Below are 203 nucleotides of genomic sequence, written 5' to 3' on the forward strand. Positions count from 1 at the left end.
CTGTATGAGTACATGATAGTGTAGATAAGAACTAATAATGAACAATAAAATTTGGGCTTAATCATGGAGTTCCTTGACTAATTCTGTAAGTGTAGTTTTCCCTAACATTTCTTGCAATGGTCAGTCTCCTAGATGGTCTTTAATGATTTTTAGTGTTCTTATTCACTACTCTATGTGAGTCTGTTCTATCTTGGAATGGGGCT

The sequence above is a fragment of the Nannospalax galili genome, unplaced genomic scaffold (genome assembly GCF_000622305.1).
Source record: "Nannospalax galili isolate Female #2095 unplaced genomic scaffold, S.galili_v1.0 scaffold726, whole genome shotgun sequence".
Lineage (NCBI taxonomy): Eukaryota > Metazoa > Chordata > Mammalia > Rodentia > Spalacidae > Nannospalax > Nannospalax galili.